We start from the raw sequence: 22,693 nt of genomic DNA, 5'->3' as shown, positions 1-22,693 counted from the left end.
GTTATTCTTAAATGTTAGGCATAAGGCCATTTGGACAGGTAGAATTTGTGTAATCCATGGATCTAATATTTAATCCAAGCAGCTCTCAGAACTAATGCAGGGCCATGATGTTATACAACCAAGTTATGAGTCAGATGTTGGTTTTTGAGGTGGAAAATGTAAAAAAAAAAGTTTCTAAAGTCAAAATGGACTAAATATTGGAGAGAATATACTCAGAGCAGTTCTGTTAACATGGGCATCTCTCCAACATCCTGTGCTTATCAGCACACAGAATGTTGTTCGGTCATAGATTACTTCCATTTAACTTTGAGTACATCTCAGTTCAAAGGAGAGAAATATGCACTTCAGAGTGATTTATATATTTGATAGCTTCAGTTGCCCATTGGAATGACCTGTTTCTATCTCCACTTACTGAAAAAGAAGCATGAGGGAAGGAATCCTAAGACTAGGAAAGATAAAACAGAGGCATGCAGAAATGGAGGCTTCAGCATTTCCGTCAATAGTTTGCTGCATCATACGAAAATTACGAGTAATTTCTTTTTACTCTTTGACTTCAAATTCCAAATTTTGAATCTTGTGAAACAAAGCAAAATGCATTGAGTGTAAAACGTAAGCTTAGAATATACAGGACAACTAACTTACAAGATCATATCAACCACTTACAGCTACAAGATCATGGCCAGCAAACTGACATATGTTTCTAAGATGAAACTATTCAACAGCAAAAATAACCATTGCAGTTAGAAACAGAACAGTGCAGAGAAATCCATTTATGCATGCATAAATTTGGTAATTCTGAATGCTAAGAGCAGAGAGACTTTAGAGATAAATCCAGAAAACCTTTCATCTGAGGAAGGCCTTTGTGGTCACTGGAACACAGTATCTGATCCTAAGATATCTGGAATTAAAATAATAAAAAGTATGTATGTAATGCTGCCATTAATGATAAGTGTCCACTAAGATATACTTTACATAGTTAAGTGAAAATATATTGATGCTAACTTTGAAAGAAAGAAAGATAAAACCTGAGGGTAAAATTTTGTCCATATAACTTTATTTCCTCTAATCATGTTCATACTCAAATGGAATATCTAAAGAGTTGTACTGTCATCTATCTGGGTGACTGATAGCATGTAATGAGGAAGACCAATCACTTCATCTAGATAGTGCCTATAAAAAACAGTGTGAGCTCAGGTACTTTGTGAACATAAATCACTAACAAGGGTGTGCATGTGATTATTATAAGAATAGAAGAAGGACTAACACTCTTGAATTAATTTCTGGCTCAGGATAATCCTTTAGTCCTTTAGAGAATAATAAAGAACGAAATAAATGAAGGGGGATTTTGTGACCCACAGTAAGATACCTTTCCAATGGTTTGTTGCGTTAACTATCAATAAAGGCATCACAGCAAAGAGTCATTTCATCAATTAAAATCAGGACAGAATACAAAGAAACATTAACTGGAAGCAATGCAGAAATAGATTATATCAGAGGGGGGGACTAAGCTTAAAACATTTAATTATGTTCAACCCACAAATTAAATGATCAAATCAGACGTTAAACCTTGATCTTTGCTAAGTTAAATGTATAATTCAACAGGAGTTTATGCGTAGTTATTCAGCTGTAGTAACCCACTTTCTGAAATTTCATGTGCTTGTACAAGCCTTGCATATCTTTTAGCAGGTAACTAAGCATTGGTTGATGATTCATAGAGTGAAGTTTAATGTAGTAAGCTGCCTTGCGTTCCCTTACATATCTTTTATCTTCAACTGAAAACCTAAAACAATGTCTACTATCTACATGTTAGCAAGTTTGGGGATCTAATAGTATTCAGACAGACTAGGCAAACCTGTAGCTCTTTACCAGATGCTTGGTCTGTTCAAGAAACTGGTCCCCAGCTCATAAATACACATTAGAACACATTATTTCAAGTAACTTTAACGGTCTAAGTTAAATTTCTAAACTATCTACATACGTAGGCCCTTTTGTAGTACTGGAAAGACATACATCTTCTTGGGTGACTCATCTCACTTGTGTTAGATGTCTATCATACACTGAGATGAATCACCATCTGAAACTACCAATCTCTCCTATGTGATCACTGAGGAAATTTAAATGACTAGTTAAAATTTTTCATCTACTTAGAGTGGGACTTTTATGGTCTACAGCCATGTGTGTGTTATCCTACTGTCCATAGCAGTCATTCCAGATTGATAGGGATTACATCAACAGGAAGGATCTTTGCTTTTCCCTATCTATCATCTTTTCCTGAGAAATGACTGACCATGTATGATAGCGTGATGGCACCAGAAGCCAGCAGACCTAATTTGAGTGTTTATTCAATGAGATAAGAAATACCCAATACCTTAAGTAAAGCAGAATCTACCAGATTTTACAGTCTATCCCCAATATCTTTTCCATTCCCTCTTCCTATTAAAAAAAAAGAATGCAGAAAACAAAAAATAACCCTCAATTCTGCTATAAGAAAAGGGGCAGACTCATTAGCAGGGTCTGTTATGATAGGACAGGGGAAAATGGTTCCAAACTAAAAAGGGGGAGAGTTAGGCTGAATATAAGAAAAATATTTTTTACTATATAGGTAGTGAAGCACAAGAACAGGTTGCCCAGAGGGGTGGTGGGTGGTCCCTGGGGATACTCAAGATCAGGTTGGACAGGGATCTGAGCAACATGATCGAGATGCAGATGTCCCTGTTCACAGCAGGGGAGTTACACTAGATGATCCTTAACGGTCCCTTCCAATCCAAACAATTCTATGATTCTATGATTTGAAATCCAGGATAAAAGTCTCATTAATTTCCTTAGTGCAGCAGTAATCTAACCTGCTAGTTATGTCCTGCCAAAGTATTTGATCATGTTCTAGAGGAGGGTGAAAAAAATTCTTCGTAATTTTCATACTTGAGATTAAGGTTTCCTCTCTTTTCTGAGGCTACCGCCAAGAGGACTCTTGAGTATACAGCAAGGTTTCAGCTTTTGTGCCATTAATATTTTTCTCCCAAGGAAAACCTTCATTTCATTTAGAGTCTAGGCTGGGTTTGAATCAGAGACTTGCAGGTGAAGCCTTATTACTGACTACCTCTCAACTAAGCTTCAGTAAATGTTACCCCCAGCTTGCAGTAAATGACTCAAGTAAGTGCCTTTAAGCACCGACAACACACACACACACACACACAAAGAAGCTATTCATGAAAAACTTTTAAAAAGAATGCAGTTAATTTTAAACACAAATGGCATTTAAAAGAAACAACGTTTAAACATCTTACTTTTAAATCATCACTCATGGTAGAATATTACTTGTTGGTAAGCCTGCATTCATAGACCTAGGAGACAGCTCTACTTAACATTAAGTGGAAAAGACTGCTTTCTAACTCATGTGATTTTAGTTGTTTAGCCTAAAACTTCATGGAAGAAAGCAGTTCTCAGGCTTCAATGTGATTGAGGCAACTTGAGATCATCCATATGCTTTTACAGATGTGTGCCATTTTGTCCTTTAGAGATAATGGCAACGACACTGTCATCTTCATCCTGTAATTTGCTTCTATTTGATTTTTAATATGAAGCTCAATTAAGACATAAGCGTGACTAAAACAGGCACAAAAAAAAATACCTTGAGCCTCCATCTATCCCCCAGTTTTAAGTAAGAGAGAACACTAATTTAAGACTAAAAATTATTGATGCCTTTTACATGGTTTCCTATTAATCAGCATCAGAACGAGAGCAATTTGCAAAATTCATGTGGCATCTATTTAACTTTTTCTTCTAAGTAAGTAAATGAAAGAGATTTACTAATTCCAGTAGACACTTCATGAATTGGTAATGGATGTGAGATACTGAACACAGAGGGACATATTAAATCTGTACAAAATGCAAAATACTCCTCAGATCTCTACTAAATTCATTTAATCCCTTTTTGCATGTTTTAAGGCTCATCAGATTTTATAAATATTGATACAGAGTAGTGAAAGGTGACTGCAAAGCAATGTTGAAGTCTTTGTGTGTTTAAAGGACAAGAATCACAGAAAAATATTGCTAAGTATGCCTAGAGTGTCTGCTTCAGAGTCAGATTTTGGGACATTCTCCATTATCACTGTGACTCTAAATCTGGTTGAAAAGGCCAATTTCAGGTAACACTATATTTTTGGCAGGGTTGGTAGGGATGTCTGTTTTGAAAAATTCTTACATGACAACCTTGGATTTGAATAGCTTTTTTCTCTTTTTTATAAGATATATTAGTTTATGGATACCCAAATGAAATTTATTCAGACAAAATGTTTCTGAGGTAACAAGCAGCACTCGTTAAATGAGAGTTTTCAAGATTTTGAGGCCAAAATAATAAACATTCAAAATTTCTGTTGAATCAATATGAACCTTTGCCATGAAATGTCAAGTTGACCAAATAGTTTCCACTCTATCACAACAAGTTGAAGCACCCACAGTCCACATATCTTGGCCTCATCTACCATGAGTGGTCTGCAAATTACGGTGCTAGAATCATGCTGTGTCCTTTCTGCACCTTGTACCCTAGGGAAAACAACATTTTACTTTTGTTTTTAAAAATACTTAGTCATTGGCCTTACTTTCCTGACCTCTCTTTGTTCCCTAGTTGAGTTCTCATTCTGCTAGGAAGAAAAGCTCATTCACTCTTCTTATTTTAGCATTTTTGTTGCTTGTAGTATCAAAAACACTAATCAGAGACAGAAACTCCTAACAAGAAAAATGGTGATTGGTAGGTCAATAGCACTGAATCTGAGGGTCTGTGGATGCCACTGTAATATAGATGATAAATGAGCAGTGCTTTTACAAAGGTGAAGTGTCAGTGTCAGTGAGGGGAAAAGGGTGGGTTTAAAATTGGAGAATGTACTATGGCATGCAGCAAGGCTATTTCTGGCCATTGGATGGGACAGCTATGTTCAAAGTGTGTTCTTTGGAGGGCGACAGATGAAACCTTTCTGCTGTAATCAAAATATTAGGAAGTTCTTACTTGAGTAACTTTACAAATTAGCCTTCAAATACAGAAAATCAACAAAATCTGGGTTCTACCCAAGTATGTACCACAATTCCCAAAGATTTTGATCTGCTTCCAAACTCATCAGAAAACATGATGGAGTTTTCATTCCTGCAGACTAGAAAAACTGCTTTACAGTTAAATTTGGACCAATTGGTAGCTTCAACATATATAAAGATGAAAAATGAATTTCTTGCAGAGATAGTAAAGTTTGTTCCAGCACAAAGCAAATGTAATAAAATAAGTGTTGACTTGCATCAATAAGTTACTTCTTCCAGTTGTCTCCAGACCTTTTTCTCCATCCCAGTTCATACAATGCTGAACTACTGGTGAGCCTGAAGTGCCACAAGCTAGAGCATAGTATTTCAACTTAGTCCAAAATCAGAGGTGGTTTTCTTGGAATTCCTGCTGGCAACCAAAGACATTTAAATATGGATGAGATGCATTGCTCAAAAAGGAGGAAAGGATGGCTCACTGAGGGTTTACATCCCATTAGCTGTACTATGATATGCCTGCCTGCTTGTCAGATGGAACTGGACTCTCACAGTGCTTTGTGGGAATGACTCTGCAGTGCTTTAGGGAAATACTATCTTTGGGGGAAACAAAACAAAATCTGTTTTCCCTTTGCTTATAGTATCTCAGCCTTACTCAGTTTCAGCTGACAAGAAACAGAGGGAGTATTAATTCAATTTTACTCTATGGTTTTATTTGCTATTTGTTATATTCAACTATGCATTGCTGTGGTGCCTAAACATTATTCCAGCTTATGCATTATTTACTAGTTAGTATTTCAAAACAGATGTCTCTAAATAAAATCATTTATTTCCTCTTGCTTCTCTGCCCGAGAGCCAAATTTGAGGAACAGAACTCCTCCTTAATAATGTGAGGTAGACTAAAATCATGACATTGGGACCATGGAGCTGCTCTAAGAGCTGGACCCATGGACACTAAAAACTTTGCAACAGCACGTGTCAGGAGCAAGACTGTGTCAGTATTTCCCACTTCAGAACTTTCTTACATCTCCTGCATTTGATCAGCCATTTTATCCATACCTACCTACTGATTTCAAGGATTATGTACTTTTCTTTGCAGAGTTGTGTGGCACAGAATCCACGTATCAAGAAAAAAAATACTACCCTGCTGACAATCAAGTGCCCATCAAAAGAGGCACAACTGTGATTAACCAAATGCAAAATGGATTTAAACAGTTTATTTAATCTCATATTAGCACAAATTGTCTAATTGTTGGATTTTTCAAGCTGGTGTTGAATAGCTCAAAAGATATTGGGATGGGCTCTTTGTGTTCCTTTCCCCTTCATGGGTAATTAATCGTATCACATTACTGATCTTTCCATTAGGCGAGATCTGTGGATGAGTGCAAAGTTTCATAGCAAAAATTTTCACTAGACTGAAAAGCCCCTGAGAACCCTGTTGCATCTCCTAATTCTTTGGAAATTACAATTGAGAAAGGAAAGGCTTAGCTTACTGTCTGTATACATATTGAAATCTATAGAGTCCATAGACCCCTGAAAAGAGTTCCAGAGAGAATCTAAGATTAATCATGGTCTTCAGTGGTAACTTGATTACAGATAAAGATACTAATTCAGCATGTATTTATTCAAATAAATATATTTGATTGCAGAGATAATGGAGTCTCCCTCCTTGGAAATCTTCAAAAGCCATCTAGACATGCTCCTGGACAACTTATGGTAGGTGTCTTCACGAGACCATATGAACATAAGGATATCTCAACACGCAAGTTACAAATCATTGAGAAGAAGGTTATAAATGGGACAATGCAAGTGTCACGTCCTTATTTTAAAGGGCCCAAAAGAGAAGTCACAAGGAGTTCATGGCAGATTCCCATGAGACATTATAGAGTGCCTGTTGGGAGTATGCAAGAGACTGCACTACAGTTTGAGTGGTGGTAGGAGGGCAGGTCTTACAATTCAGCATACTAGAAGGAGGAAAATACAAGTATCTAGTGAATAAAATAGAGGATGACAGTAAGGCAAAAGTAGTGAAAAAAAATACATACTTTGGGCACTACCACTTTGAGTACAGAGTAAAGCCTGAAGTGATTAATTCATGTGCCAATAATCACAAAGCATATATGAAGAAAAGTTGGAAATAATACCCTGCTGACTCTACAGCCAGAGCTGTATCAACAAAGCCATTCTGCTCACAGCTGTGCTCTGCATCTTACAATTTGCATACCTTCCCTGTAGATTTCCTTGCCCCTGCAACACTTGGCAAAGCACGTATTTTGAATTTCACGGCATTTTTTCAGAAGAAAAAATGGAGGAATTTAGTAGCTAGCTGGAAAGGATGGCATTAACAAAAAAAGAAAGAAAGAAAAACAACAATCAGGGTACCTCATCACTAAAAGCAAATTACCTAATTATAAAAGAGACAAGATTGAAGTTAACTACTTGCTCACAGATTTCTCATCCTTCCCCCTGCTAACCTTTGATACATGTGCACCAACAGCAATTACAAAGTAGTTACCCACAACATTCACAAAATAAAACAAATTACGAAGGGGCCCAATATGGGCAGTGCATGTCAGACTTTGCCCTCCAGTGAACTGCATAACACTCTGCAGCATTTGGCCTCTCTCAGCAGGTGCATTAGTTAGAATACATGAAACTAATCAGTTGGAGTGAATGCACACCAGTAAGCATGCTTGGAAGACTGCAGACATTTGACTTTCATGAGAAATGAGGAGAAATAATAGAAACTTTGACTGCTTTGCCTTGTCTTTTCTCCCCTCCAGCACCATCTAAGCAAAATGGAATCAAGGCTTTAGTCCCATACAGAGTGATGCAGCCTCCCTGAACTTCTATATTGTTTCTATCATGCGTGACCATAGTAGCAAAGATACCTGGAAGGGACTTATAGAGTAAGAGAGTTACCATTTTCTGAAAGAACTGCTGAAACTTTAAAGGACAGTGTTGTTGCCTCCCAGACAGCAAACTGAACCAATCATGGCAAGAATGATCGGAGGGAATGGTAATAAGTGTTGGAATTAAAATCCACCCCAACTGAAGCAAGACTGAGATGTCTGTGTTTCAAGGGATGGATGGCATGGTTTGCTGATATGTTCTCTTTCTTGTCCTCTTGACTTTCTTCTGCATGGGAGCTCTGAAACCACCACAGAGGGAAGAAAAAGGATCAAAAAAGGCTCAGGCAGAGTCAAATGAATGACTGGTGCTACGTTTGACAATACCTCTGCCGTTACTACTTTTCATTTGGTGACTACCCTTCCAACTTCACATATTAGAGAAACAGTTAGTGGTCCACGTATTTATTTGTGTTGTACAAGTACTGGTTCATTCACCTTTGCCAAAATGATTTAGAATTAGTCTCCAGCAAAGACTGGATCCTGCAACTGGTACAGCTGGAGACGAAAGAGAAAAGATATTTGCATCTCTGTGCCACCTGGACAGCATGGTGTAATACACTGAGAACCTCAGAGAGATCATGAGAATGTATTCAGCATATGCTGAATGTTTTAGCTATATTGTTCTATAGCAATAGCTATATTGTCATTCTACCATCAATTAAAAATCAAAGATATCAACATAAAATACTGTAATCTGTGAAGCTTCCTGGATCTATTTTGCAAGGGGAGCAATACATTTTTTTGGAGAAAAGAAAGGCTGTTATCCTTCTCCACAGATACACGCAAGATAATTCAGTCACTGAACAATGATATTTCTCTAAGTGAAGATTAAAGTATGAATATCATTATCTAAAGAAATTAGTTGTAAATATTTTACTAATTAATTGCATCTGAACTGACACCAAGATTGGAAGAAATGTCATGTAAGAAACCCTTGTAACTACAATGTAGAGTCTATGTAATCTATTTATTTTTTTTCATCTTAAAGTTAGGAGCTTAATGTAAGCTTCATCCAGAATACTTCTATGGTCAATAGAGATGAATAGGCACCTATGGAGTGTGAGTCGTTTTATCTATTTTAGGAAGGGATGAATCATCCACCAGAAGTGAGTCTCTTTCTCCATTTTTGGTTTCAGATTTGAAGAGCACAGTGAGCTACTGAAAGATGTGTTCAGGTGTTTCTAAGTGCATAAGATGCCATAATAAAAATATTATCTCTTCTTAAAAAATCTGTCTTGGTTGTATCTTCAAGACAATCATGACAGCAACAATAATATTCTCTTCCTGTTGACTGTAGAGAGAATTCAGCTTAGCCTAGAGCCTTATCTTCCTGCTAGATAAAGTTAGCTGACATGAATCCCATGTAAACCACTTACAAAGTATGTCTAAAAGTTACACATACTTCTCAAAAGTCTATAAAGGATGCTTTGAACTCCTTTAAGTACAGATATATCAAGTGTTTATCTGGTTAGAAGATATGTAGTCCTCTTTTTCTGAAAGCTGTCTAGGAAACATTAACACTTTCTTATCAAGCTTTGTATACAATTGACTTGAGATTAAAAATAGAATGCTTTGAAATGTCTTTGTTTGTCTTGATGGTGGTGATGGGTGGCTTTTTTAGTTTGTTTGTTTTTCCTTCCCCCACAGAACTGAAAGTATTTTCTGTCTATTTCTGAATAAACAACATAAGAAATTTAGATTTATTGTGACATTGTTTAGAGAAGGAATTTGTCAAAGAACTAGTATTACATTGTGACATCCTTTAATCCATTATCAACTTTTTCAAAAGGCTTAGGAGAATGCTGACAAGATGTTTCTGTGAGTTAATATAGCATGTCTATCTTATGTAGTCTATTTGAGACAAATATTCTGATGGAAAAATATTAATCCTTAACTGCCTAAATATGTCCAGGGAATTGAATTCTGGGGAAACATCTAATGTAGTCCACTGAAGTGAAAAGATCTAGATTTCAGATCTTGGATTCATTTTTTAATTTTTAATTATTTGTTTTTTGTCTATTGAATTTGCCCTAAATGTTCTTTGTATTTATGGCCACAGCAGAGACTAACACATACATGATTTTTCCTGAGTTTGATCACAATTTCATGTGTGGATAGAGGCTTTTGTCCATCTGCCTATGTCAATCAGTTAGACATATCATAGGTCTGCCATTACAATGAATAGTCAGGAAAGACTCTTTGACTAGAGTAAATCCATAAATCCCAACATCTACAATGAAAGCACTAGATCTACTGAATAAAGTTACATGTTTGTTAAGCATATCCAGAGGAACTGCAAAACATAAGTACAAGGGAATACACTAAAATACCATGAGTCTGTTTCTTCAGTCCTTTTTCAAACATGAGTCAAATATGAAGTTGGTGTGAAGTTGTAGTACAAATAAATTCTTCTAGACTTGTTAATGAAAAGTGCAACAAGTTTCAGCAAGTGAAAAGTGACATATTTCCACTATCTCTGTGGGTATCATGTCAATACATACTGAATGAAATATTGACATAACATACAGATATTAAGATATGGTCTGATCTCTGATAACAAACACAGGATGCCAACCCAGTGAAAAACTGTAGAAACACCATTAAAACCATTTTAGCACTTTGGAAATGGAAACTGCATTAAAAAGTTTAAGTGGACTAATTACTTGAATTACATTACATTACAAACCTAAGCTGGGTTTTTACAGCCCTGTATTTCAGTCGTTCCTGTTTCTTGCTAATGAAGTTAGCTATAAAACAAACCGGATGATGCTCTGACTTTTACTGACCTGCCAAACATAAAGATTTTTACTACTCAGAGCAAGGGCAGAATGCAGGGGATGACTACCGAGTTAACAATCTCTGTGGAAACCTGTGCTCTCTATAATATAGGGAGAAGCGGTATTTGAACATATCACAGAAACTTGGCTCGATTTACAGTCAGTCAGTCCATCCTCCAATCCAGGGAGTAAACAAGTCATGTGTTGGCACCTGTCCCAGTGCCAAATGGCTACACACATGATAACACTAAAAGCAGGACCAAAGTGATCTCTTTGTGGCCAAGAAGGCCAATGGCATGCTGGGGTGTATTACAAAGAGCATAGCCAGCAGGTTGAGGGAGGTGATCCTCCCCCTCTGCTCTGCCCTGGTCAGGCCTCACCTGGAGTACTGTGTACAGTTCTGGGCTCCCTTGTACAAAAAAGACAGGGATCTCCTGGAGAAAGTCCAGTGGAGGGCCATGAAGATGATAAAGGGCCTGCAGCACCTCGCTTATTAGGAAAGGCTGAGCGACCTGGGTCTGTTCAGCCTTGAGAAAAGAAGACTCAGAGGGGATCTGATCAATGTCTATAAATATCTAAGGTGCAGAAGGCAAAGGGATGAGGCCAGACTCTTTTCAGCAGTGCATGGTGATAGGACAAAGGGAAATGGCCACAAACTGAAGCATAGTGTGCTTGGTGCTTCTTATGCACCAATATGCGAAGGAACTTCTTCATGGTGAGGGTGACGGAGCACTGGAACAGGCTGTCCAGAGAGGCTGTGGATTCTCCTTCTCTGGAGATATTCAAGACCCACCTGGACACCTACCTGTGCAGCCTGCTGTAGGGAGCCTGCTTTGGCAGAGGGGTCAGACTCAATGACCTCTAGAGTTCCCTTCCAGCGCCTAGAATTCTGTGATTCTGTGATTCTTAACAGTTATATGAGTCAATTTTTGTGCAACTACGTGGCAGGACACTAAAGTTCACTATATGTGATTGTGCAGACTTTATCTATGACACTGACACTGATATTACAATCCTTATAATACACTCTTGATCATTGTGCCTCTTCTATTATTTGAATGGCCAAAGGGTGATGTAAGTAGAGACTGGGTACTAAAATCTATTCCTCAAAGTATAACTCTGATTCTATTCAGGAACTTCCTTCAGAATCACTGGGGAGAGCAAAAAGAAGTAAAACAAGGGTTAAGGAAATCCAGGATTTTTTTGCCTGGGGGCAATGGATGAATCCCATTCCTCATCTTTTGAGGACTTTATAAAATACAACTGCAGTAATAAGATCTCAGCTTTAAGCTATCAGACTCAAGTAGTGTAAAAATTCATACCACTCATTTAGTGGGTGAGGAATTCCTTACTATAGGCTGATGACCATCACTGGATATTTTTTTTCTCCACAATGTTGAGATAATGGAAAATGATCAGGAGCTTTTTGCTTAATCTTAACACAGAAAAGGTAAGCCTAATATAAACAGAGGGGAATACGCTGACATCAGTGTGTGCATGTTGGGCCATAGCCAGATCTTTTTATTACCATGGCATTCATTAGCAGACTTGGAGCACTGCTAGTTTTGCATGGACAGTGTATCCATTTAGAACACTCTGCACAAGGTAACAAGAGTGATTTTCTTTTCAGGAAATGGCAAGCTTTTCCTCTTGGGCATAGTATAACTGAGAGCAGTTTGCAGCCTGTAGCTTTTGGATGATGCTTCATATAACCTTAGTGAAAGCGCCATCAAACCTACCCTTGGCTTCTGGTGAACTACAGTTGTTAAAAATGCTGATGTCCTGCAGAAGAAATCTGCATAGTAAAATGTGGCCAAGTTAGCCTTCAGATAATCGCTGAGAAAAAAATGTTATTGTGAGCAATCTGTAATATCGTAGTTATATTTATCAATTGTTTTTTTTACAAAAGAAAAAAAAATCTTCTATCAAGCAATTGAAACATGCCAGCGGATGTTTGGTAGTTACCACTGACTAAACTATGAGATGAGCACTGCTACTAGCTTGAAATCAAGTTCTCGTTTTATGATTTCCAATGCAATTTTTGCAGGATGTATTTTACGTTATACTGCCAAGTTTCTGACCACTTCTCAGTTGTTTTACAAAGATCCAAAGTTTATCCATGTAGTTCAGGCACAAGCAAAAGCACTCAGATAATACTCTGATAAGTCAGCATTGCTACTTCTCTCGTAGAGAAGAACTGAGGTTCAGAGAGGCCAGACACTCTTTAGAGGTTGCTGACAGTGTTTTGAATTCAATAGCAAAAGCTCTCAATACACTCACCCAATCAGTTAAGAGAAAGAAACTGCTGACTCCATGCTCTCTATGTTCCTCATGCTTAAAGATTTCCTAGGAACTATCGTCTTCGTTTCATAGAAATGGCCATGAATCGTGTTCAGAGGGGTTTGTTTTTAACAAAACAGCATTAAATTAGATGCAGTACTGGAATTCGGACAATTGTTTTTGTTTTCCTACTGGTGTAAACACCAGACTAGTATTTAATCAACTGAGCATCAGATCAGTGACATAGGAGAAATAGAAAAGGATGTTACAAGAAAACAGCAGTCAAAAGATTTTGCCCAGGAGAAAGAAACTCAGAAAGCAATGATAATTGTTCATCTTCCAGTAAATTTTGAGAATCAAGACCATGACTTCTCTTGAATTTATAGGCAGCTCAGATGAAGGATCTAAATTGTTTATTAAAATAAAGAAAGGGGGAGAAATTTTATTTCACAGTCTCTCTGAATAGATGATTTATGCTTGGGAAGGGATCCAAGACTTTGCGCCTCTTGCATTCTTCTGAAAGGAAATTTGCTCAAGCCTGCTTGTAGGAAGAAAAGCGAAGTCATAGAATGTCTGCTGCAGAAAATTACAGGAATCGTGTGCAGAACTTACTGGAGAGATGAATATGTGGATGGTTGTAAAAACGCACACAAAAGCTATTTTTCTTCCTTGGACTGTGGTGCTTAGCAAACACTAAGCCAATCATGTTTTGGTGTTCATTATCTGCAGGCAATTAATTTAGTTCAAATGCAGACAAGTAGAAGTATCTGCAAAATTTTCCCAGGAAAAAAAAAAAGAACAAAGAACAAAGGAAGTTATAGGTTTTGTGCTTATCAGTGTAACAGATACTGTCTGGATCAATGATGTTGAGAAATAGGGTGACAAGTGTTAGCCCTTCCTATGCGCTTACCTTCTGTAGTAAGAGATATTGTATACGTCTTTATTTAGACTTTTATGTTCTGACATCTTACAAAAGTATTGCCTTGATGAACTGACAGCAACATGATTAAATTCCTTTTTGCCTAATGACTATTTTGGGGTTGGATTAGGAGGTGACTTCGAAAACCTCTTTGGCACTTACGTAGATGGGATATGCCTAAAAACAAATGTGTAACAATGTTAATCAATATAAATATCATAACAGAGAGAAGCAAGATATTAAGGACCATCTTCTTGGGTTAAACGACACTGTTTATTCTACAGTTAATTCACAGTCCACACGCAGCAGCTGGGATGTGATGGGACTATTGGTACTTCAAGGTCTCTCCTGAATTTCTGTAAGCAGAAAGATCCCAGCCTGTGTGTTGTGGTGGTTTTAGGGCTGGACAAGACTGTCCAGCCATAACAGAGCTGTGTCTTGCCCTAGCTTTTACCTGAGAGAAATTGTTCCCCATTTTTCAATAGAATTGCTGAGATCCTAAAAGCAATTACATCCAAAAGAAATTTCCTAGTATTAACTTACCAAAAAGGATGGCTCTGGTGATGACAGCTCTGCGAGTTCTATGTTCACAAGTAGGCCATTTCAGGACTGGAAAGATTCGGCCTGTTTGAAGATCTAAACACAATGAGGTTTAGAAACTTAATTCTCTGATTTTTGCAGTCTTGTTTTGTTGTTAGTTTTGTTTGTTTGTTTTCTCCAGGAAAACAGCTGCTGCTTAAACTCAAATAAGCAACCCAACAGCTCCACTGATCTGTCTGAGTAGATGCTTCAGAGGAATGTGGAAAGAAATAACTACCTCACAGTGAAAATGTCTGCCCCTCAGGGAAACAAAAGGAAAAAAAAAAAGAATTTGGTTGAAATATAAGCTTTAAAGTTTTGAGGCTGTGAGTTTTTTTCTCATTATTTACCATTTAAACACTGATTACTCTTTTCATCCATTTAAATGTTAATCCATTATTAAATGGGTTAAAGAAGCTCTGAAAAATTCATGACAGACTTTGTAACTGCCAAAATAAGACTCTCAGAAAGTGTATTTAGGAAGAAGGAGTCTAATTAGTTCATTGGTTAATGAAGTAAATCGAAGGAGATTGGCTATGGAACCAATCTCATTCATTGCTTTCACTAACTCCTAAAATGTGGTAGGAAGTTTCTCTTCATGGTCTGATTATTGTTCCTATGAAAAGCAAGAGGAAAAATGTAGTTAGGGTCTGGGCTAATTGGTAACATATTTCGTAGTATGCTGAATCTGTCCTGGCAGACAGGGTATGGAACAGTATAGTGACGAAGTATCGTAAACATGGTATGGCATAGCCCTCTATGTTATAAAGGGGAAAAGGAGGCAGTGCTCCAATTCCCACTGAATTCCAGTTATAAAAGGTTGCAGCATGATTAGCTTTAAAACTGTTCTCCTTTGTGCTAAAATGATTTCTCAGAATGAATACTGTTATTGACTGCTGTTGTACATTTCCAATAATCAAAAATTTAAATTAATCTGCAGGCTAAATGTTGTTCTCTAATCAAGATCAAGATACAATAATTCAATGGAGTATAGGACTTAATTTCCTTTAACAGTCCCTATTCAGCCAGTGACCTTCCATACTGGAACCTTAACAAGCCACCCACCTCCAGAGCATGTGTCACATATACAGTATCAAAAATTTCTCCTACATAAACTAGTGGAAAAGCCATGTAATCTACTATCATTGATTTTATTATTCAGTTACAATGGGATATGGAAAATGGATGTAAGGGTTTGGCCAGAAGCAGCTGCTAACTGGCCCTGAGCATAATTCAGCCTGTATGTCAGGGGAAGCCCAAGATGATGGATAGGGTAGCAGCCACATCACTGTACTGTGCAATGCTGGGTAGAGAAATTACGCTCAGCTGTTGCACAGACTAATGTAAACACAACACTTAGGAAGGACCTATGCTCTTGTTTTAGCAAGAGAAGCTTCCCAAATGCTTGGTACGCAATCCCATTAAATAAGAAGCCACATTTCCTGCTTGAGAGTGAATCTTTCTATCACAAGATTGGAGTTTGTGGCTGAATAACAACAGTAAATGTTATGTTACTGGGTGATTTTTTCTACACAGATGGCATGCACACTTAAAGTTTTGCAGCCCAGCTTCCAGAGGATTCATCAGATTTAAGTATTAGTGCAGCACTGTATTTAAGTGAAAGGCCAAAGAAAAGGAGCATTTATCTTATCAGGATATTGACTTTCTTGCAATATCATTGTACCACTTTCTGAGGATGTAATAACACAATGTTGTGTTTGCATAGCAACAAGGTAAAGATTCCTTTTTTAAATGCATGATTCCCCGAAAAACCTGACACCATGGCAACAAATAGTGATTCCTCTATCAAACATACTTACGAAAAGCGTTCTGCTAGATTTAGGCATCGTTATTAAAATGATGAGAGATATTAACAAGCTTGCTCCCAGTTTTCTTACATTCACAAGGATTATTATCACTACCTTGTTTATTAGCTAACTATTTATATCTGCACAGACTCCTACAATATTCTTCCTGCTAACCCTTCTGCTATTCTACCATCTGTCACTTCAGTACTTTAGTGGAAACAGCAAAACTTAAAAAAACAGGAAAAAGAAAAAAAAAGCTAAAATTCTGCTTAAAGCAGACAAGGTCTACCCATTTGGGCTTTCAGTTAAAAAGCATGTGCAAGCCTTATGAATATACCTGAGGATAAGGTAGACAGTATACGCTCATCTGCATCAGGAGGAGAAGTTCTTTCATTAGTTTATTAAGTGCTTTACCTTCCTGCACTTGCTTTGGAAGACCAGTGGAGTTTTTTGATAAATGAAAAAAAAATGTCTGAAAATCATCTTATGTGGTAGATAGCCAGTGTTTGGCTGACGATTTTCACATGCTATCACAAAAGGTTTTATTATTACTATTATTATTACTTCTCTTATTTAATATGTACTTCTCCCCTCTATTTGTATATGTGGGGAGGTGCCTGATTCTATCAAGAGCTGGACTAGATGATCTTAGTCATCTTTTCCAACTATAATGATTCTATGATTCTTAATGATTTTATTGGCTGCGGATTCCCTCTGAATGTCTCGTGTATCAGCACTGGTTGAGTACCACTGGTTTTACATTCAGCTCAGCTGCAAAAAGGAATCATGCAGATGGTGAAGAGGGATTTCAATGAGGAGAATTTTGAGTAATGCTTAAAAATGTGATCTCCCTCCAAATGATGTCTACAGTCTGCAGAGCCTACATGAGGGTGGCAGGTTCTGTAGATCCCTGGTGCTTGTTGAATTTTGATTATTTGTACTAACAAGTGATTTGAGGCCAAAGACATAGAAAGCAAATGAGAGGTCATTGAAAAAAAAGGGTTATTAAAAAATTCTTCATTCTTAAAGCAGCATTTCCAAGCCTTCCAAGAGATAATATCATGGTATTTCATTTTGCTTTGCCTCTTTTGACCTCCTCTGCTGGTCAGCTTTGAAATAGTGACAAGGCAGAGAAGGAAAGAAAAATAATCAGAAAAAAAAAAAGAAAGCAGAGATCTTAAACTTTCTACAGAGCTGTCATTGTTTAACAGATACTTCCCAAAGGTAAATGTGAGATAATATGAACTTACTCAGCCCTCAGTGGAAGTTGTTTAAGCAAAGATGCGTCTTCCTGCCTCAGCCTGGCACTGCAACTGCATGTGCAGTCAGTCACTGAGATTTAGCAGAGGTGTGGGAACTTAATACTCCATAAAAACCTTCATTGTGAATCTGTGCTCTTGTTCTATTTCTATCCCATTCTGTCACCTCCCAGCTAATCTCGCGTGCTTCCTCAGTGAACAGTACCGCTTATGATAGGAAACACTGATGGAAAATCAGTGGTGGTTCATTCCTCAGAATCAGAAAATCAGAGAATTAGAGTATATCAAGTTGGAAGGGACCCATAAGGATTATCAACTCCAAATCCTGACTATGTGTCAGGTTCTCTGAACACCGTGCAACTTGCCTCTGTTTATTTATTATTATTTTGCTTTCTTTTTTTGTACAACTTCCTTCTAAAGAAAGCGTCTGACTTTTAGAGTGGACCCAGTCATCTGCATGTATGCATGCCCTGCCCCATTCATGCACTTCTTCATCGTTGAACAGTCTGATAATGAGTGGGCTTTGTTACACACCCTCCAGAAGAACTTTCCCTAAAACAGTTAAAGGAAAATCTGATCCAATTCTGAACGTCTTTGAAAATAGTTCTAAAACATAATCTTTCTCCCAGAAAGTGGAATTTCTGTAAAGCTGAGCAAGCCATGCAGGCATCATGGTATAAAAAGTGATCATAAATAAGTCTGCTTTTTATTATAATCCATTTAGAAAAATCTTTTATAGAGCATTCATATCTCTGCTCAAGGCAATCTTTTTACCGGTAGGTACAGCTGTTAAATACATACATGGTGAAAGCAAAAGGACAGAATTATCTCAAATAATGAGTGGATTAATTGGCAGTTTCAGCCCTCGTATATGTATATGACCACTGCTTCCAGCCAAGACTGATCAGACATCACCTTCAATTAAATATCACCAGTCAGTCCTACCAGCAGTGAAGTTTAGAGTCTTGTACTTGGCTACTGTAAAGTAAGGAATTCTGAAAGGTCAGAAGAGAACTGGCCTCCATATAAGCTTGTTAAGCAAGAGGCAATTCCATAGCTTTAACCCAAGCCAAATTAGCATTTCAATACAATTGTTTCAAATGTGCAATTCCCCAGAATTCACAAACTTCTGTAAAATGAAACATTTGCCAGATTTCTAAAAGGAATATTTCCATGGGGATTAGATCAAAACACTATTTAATTTAGCACCTGGCCTTTTACCATAAAAATGTTTGCATCAAAGTATTGCATATTCAATACATTTGTAATTTTTAATCATTGAGTCTTTCCTGTACTGAAGTTTTTACTCGTTTTAAAGAAAAAATAAGCGTGGGAGTTATAAAGAGGATTTAACCAGTACTCTGAGTCTCACTTGAAAAATATCATTCAGAGATTTTTAGGAGAAACTGCAGTTTCAAAAGCATTTTATTCTGTGATGCATTGCTCCATTTCCCTCCCTCCATCTGTAGATATGAACCATCTTCCTCTCCTTTGCTTAAGCAAAACATAACAGTTTTGCTTTCTCTGAATGGTGCCTGTCATCTTCGAGTATGCTCACCAACCTTGCCAAATTACACTTCTGAGATGGTAAATGCCCCCAGATGCCACTGACCAAAGCAATCTGGAGAGAAGCAGATTTAAGAAGAAGATTCTAAGATTCTATGATTCTATGAAGATTCCTTGGGTGGCCAAAGAACACAATAGAGGTGGAATGTATCTCACGCAACTTTGCACGTTTATAATGCAGGTATCTACACACAACCTAGTCATCCCGGGCTCACTTTGCAAAACGAGACAGAGAACTATACCTTTTCAGAGTGCCTTTCAGCTGAACAATTTTGCATGTCAGCTTTAGAACAGGATTCGTGACTGAAGGCAGCTACTGGATCAAGTGTGGACAAGGGAGGGAGGCCTCATTAATGCTCTTTCTCCTGTACTAGTTCCATGGAAATAATCTTGATGTACTTGGACACAGAAGAGGAATTGGGACCCTGATTAATTAGGAGTAGAGAGCACTGAAATTGTGCATCCATCAGTCTCTGGAGTTTGCACAAGCCCTGAGGGAAGATGAGGACTTTCTTCTACATAGATCTGTGTGTCATACCTATGGAGAAATAAATTGAGACAAGGTAAACAAAGTGTTAAATACTTCTTTTCTACCTGAAGTTAATACCAGGTCCACCGTGGCAGTTGGGTTTTCATTCAAGAGAGGCTGTGGATTCTCTGATGTAAATCAATGTAACTTCCTCCTCTTTCTTTCCCACACAATGCAGATGGTAATTTCTTGCTTCATGGTTAATTTATTGGATGCTCTTTACTATTCTACTTTGCTATGATAAATTACCTCCCTAAATCTTTTCTTCTTTGTGCATCATCAGTTTCCCATTCTCAAAATACAGTACTGCGTATTTCTCGGTGCCAGTGCTTAACAGAGCTGTGTGCAATACTTCGTAGCACTCCTGATAATGTAAGTGTGGTATTTGGTTTAAATATTACCATCTGGCAGCAGAACGTATATATAGATCTATAAATATGCTAGCGGGTGCTAATAAAGCCCAGTATAAATCCAGCTTCGTGAGTCCTTTGGATAGAAAAGAAAACAAAACAAAACTATGTTGGTCTCCCAAATAATATGCAAATATGAGATTTCTTCACCTCTGTGCTGATTTCAAATGTTAACCTCTTCCAAAATCGGTGTGTAATCTGCCTGACGCTCTGCAAATAAGCACAGAACCTCTATTCTGCCCGTATCTCTGTGATACCAGGTTGTTCAGTTCAGTTCTGTCATGGCCTGCCTTTTAATTTCTAAGCAAACAAGGTCAACAAAGCTGGCAGCTGCTAGTTAATTCACTATAATAAGATTTTGATTGCTTTCCTGGAGCAGGAAATATGCAGGGAGACAAGAACATTATACTTTTGAGTGAAAGTAAAAGACCTATTTCAAGGTCTTCTTTAAATGTACCAAGCCGTGATTAAGTAAATAATGAGACTTTAACTTCACTCAGCAAGCTGTCATAAACAAGCAGCCAGCAAGAGGGGTTACTAAGAAGTAGAGATCTCTTCTGTTTTCATTTTTCTTCTTGTTTTTAATGGCTGATTTGACTGGCATAGAATCACAGAATGGTTTGGGCTGGAAGGGACCTTTTAGATCATCCAGTTCCAACGTCCTTGCTATAGGCAGGGACACCTCCCTCTAGAGCAGGCTGCTCAAAGCCCCATCCAGCCTGGCCTTGAATGCTTCCAGGGAGGGAGTATCCACAACTTCACTGGGCAACCTGTTCCAGTGTCTCGACACCCATAGTAAAGAATTTCTTCCTAATAGCTAGTTTGAATCTACCCTCTTCCAGTTTAAAACCATTTCCCCTTGTTGTGTCACTATCTGCCCTTATGAAAAGTCCCTCCTTAGCTTTCCTGTAGGCCCCCTTCATGTACTGGAAGGCTGCTATATATCCCCCCAGAGCATACTGCAGTATAATGATTTGCTTTGTCACTGTAATTAAAAGTAAATAGGTATCATTTTGGAAAGGGAAGAGGGAAGATATTCTCCCTTACCTACATCTCAGTCAATGGTACTCCATGTGAAGTCTGATCTTGTAACCATCACAATAACCCAAGAGTTTTTACTGAAGGTAATACTGTGCATTATCTTCATCATGAAGTGCTACACTATCACTCCCATCAAGTACTGGAAGGCCACTATGATGTCTCCCAGAGCTTTCTCTTCTCCAGGCTAAACAAGCCCATCTTCCTCTACCTTTCTTCACTTGTCCAAATGCTTACCAAGCTCTGGCAGCAAGGGGCCATGCCCCCTGCCTTGGAGAGCCTGTTCCATGCTCACTGCCCTCTGGTGAAGAACCTTTCCCAACCCCCACCTGACCCTCCCCTGACACAAATTCAACTTTCTGTCAACCTGAACCAGAGGGAGAGTGAAATCTGCAGCACTGGAAGTATTCATAACTCATCTGTACCACAGCACAGCTGACCACAAGCAACATTTGCTACAGTCATATTTTAAACATGACTGGGAATATTCAGATGCCCATTCCAAGTAAAGGCTTAATTCTGTAATCTGAATTTCTGAGCCTCCGTGATTCCCTCCAGTGCAGTGATGCATGGCAGAATCATGCCTATGCGTATAGCACATGGCTTTACTGAACATCTCGCTGCTACATTTTAGTCAGATAGTCTGTTACTAAACCACTGTCTTTGCAAGGACCATTTAGGAATTTCCCAGAAGGTTGCATGGCTTCATAGAGAGTTTCCAGAGTCTTCCTCTAGGAAATGTTTAAATGGGGTAGACTGTATTGCCCCTATTAGACTGCAACTTAAGTTTTGTCTGAGCCCTCTGAGATTCACGGTGCTGAAGAAAATGCAGAGACGTGTACATTGAGTTGAGTACTATAGCAAACAGGACACAGAAGGGGTTTGAGTTATTTTCTTTAAGGTACAGCCAAAAGAATGTAATGTAATGGTGAGCTTGTTCATAATTAAACGTTTTTGAACAACAGAAAACCAGCTACACATTCACCTTTAGAAAGTTTAAGCTTGCTTTTGAACTAAAAATTGTGCAGATGAAGTCTTCAGTAGCTGTCTTAATATTTTAATGCAACATGAAGAAACAACACCATAAATACTGGACTGTTGAATATACAGACCTGAAACTGTGATTTGAATCCACTTCACTAATTCTTGCAGAAGATTTAGGGAGACCCGTGTCTCTCTGCTCTAGTTACTGTAATTGCAGACACTATTCTTACAAGGTATTAAAATAACATGTAATAGGAAGCCTGCACAACCATGTGCCAACTGTTTGGCTTTGAAGATTTTTTTTTCCAGTCCAAAAGAGAATTTTTATTCAAAATTTCAGGATCTTAATTTTGTTCCTAGGGCAGAGCAAACTCTTCCTTCAGAGGACAGAATGTATTCAGACTATCTGGGATCAATTTGAATGATCTCTATCTGTACATGTAGCAAGGAAAGTCTCATAGCACTTTCTTAAGCTCTTGCTGTGAATATTTCCATAGACACTCCGCAGCTTCTTTAGGGAGGTTTCGCTGCTCCCACATATGCAGCCTGGAAGTCAGAGGAGTGGAGGGATACTGTCACCCAGCCTTTTCCAGGGTTTTATCTGGAGATACTG

General features: G+C 38.0%; 1 long non-coding RNA gene across 2 annotated transcripts in view; it reads right to left on the bottom strand.

Annotated features, from left to right (window-relative positions):
• The window catches only part of LOC110394967, a 69,158-nt gene that overhangs the window by 36,027 nt on the left and 10,438 nt on the right, over window positions 1-22,693 (bottom strand). The window contains exon 3 of one of the 2 annotated variants that reach the window (XR_002436065.1): window positions 14,451-14,543. The exons of the other annotated variant lie outside the window; for it this stretch is intronic. This is a non-coding gene — a long non-coding RNA (uncharacterized LOC110394967). The remainder of the gene's footprint in view (window positions 1-14,450; window positions 14,544-22,693) is intronic. 2 annotated transcript variants of the gene reach the window in all.

This window comes from Numida meleagris, chromosome 2 (assembly GCF_002078875.1).
Source record: "Numida meleagris isolate 19003 breed g44 Domestic line chromosome 2, NumMel1.0, whole genome shotgun sequence".
Taxonomy (NCBI): domain Eukaryota; kingdom Metazoa; phylum Chordata; class Aves; order Galliformes; family Numididae; genus Numida; species Numida meleagris.
This window is presented reverse-complemented; position numbering and strand designations above follow the sequence as displayed.